The sequence below is a fragment of the Eurypyga helias genome, unplaced genomic scaffold, assembly GCF_000690775.1.
Source record: "Eurypyga helias isolate BGI_N326 unplaced genomic scaffold, ASM69077v1 scaffold10673, whole genome shotgun sequence".
Lineage (NCBI taxonomy): Eukaryota > Metazoa > Chordata > Aves > Eurypygiformes > Eurypygidae > Eurypyga > Eurypyga helias.
In genome coordinates, this window is record NW_010241860.1 from 33,558 (window position 1) to 34,100 (window position 543).

A 543-nucleotide genomic window follows, 5' to 3' on the forward strand; every position below is an offset into this window, starting at 1 on the left:
GGGGCTGGAGGGTCTGCCCGGCAGCTCCCGGTGGCACTGGGCTGCCCCACGGCTGCCGTCCCCGGGGCATGGCAAGGCCAGAGCGGGCTGCTGGCCCAGGGGTATGTGAGCGCTGCCAACGTTCCCTTCTGCCCAAGAGCAAAGCGCGTTGGCCGAAGTGATCTGATTGAAGAGGGAGGGAACTTTCACATACTTTTAAAATTATTATTTGAAAAATTCGGCAGCTCCCGGTGGCACTGGGCTGCCCCACGGCTGCCGTCCCCGGGGCATGGCAAGGCCAGAGCGGGCTGCTGGCCCAGGGGTATGTGAGCGCTGCCAACGTTCCCTTCTGCCCAAGAGCAAAGCGCGTTGGCCGAAGTGATCTGATTGAAGAGGGAGGGAACTTTCACATACTTTTAAAATTATTATTTGAAAAATTGTTTCCTAAAGCAGAGAAAGGTCATTGAGGGAACTACTTTCCTTTATTTTTAATAAAATGCCACTTGCTGTCTGAGAAGCAGCTCCCCCCCCCCCCTACAGCCCGCGGGGAGAGTAATTAGTTTT

The 543-nt window shown here is 55.6% G+C and overlaps 1 protein-coding gene across 1 annotated transcript in view; it reads left to right on the forward strand.

Moving 5' to 3' along the window:
- CASZ1 (castor zinc finger 1) overlaps positions 1–543 on the forward strand; it is a 47,498-nt gene that overhangs the window by 23,576 nt on the left and 23,379 nt on the right. The window lies entirely within an intron of this gene.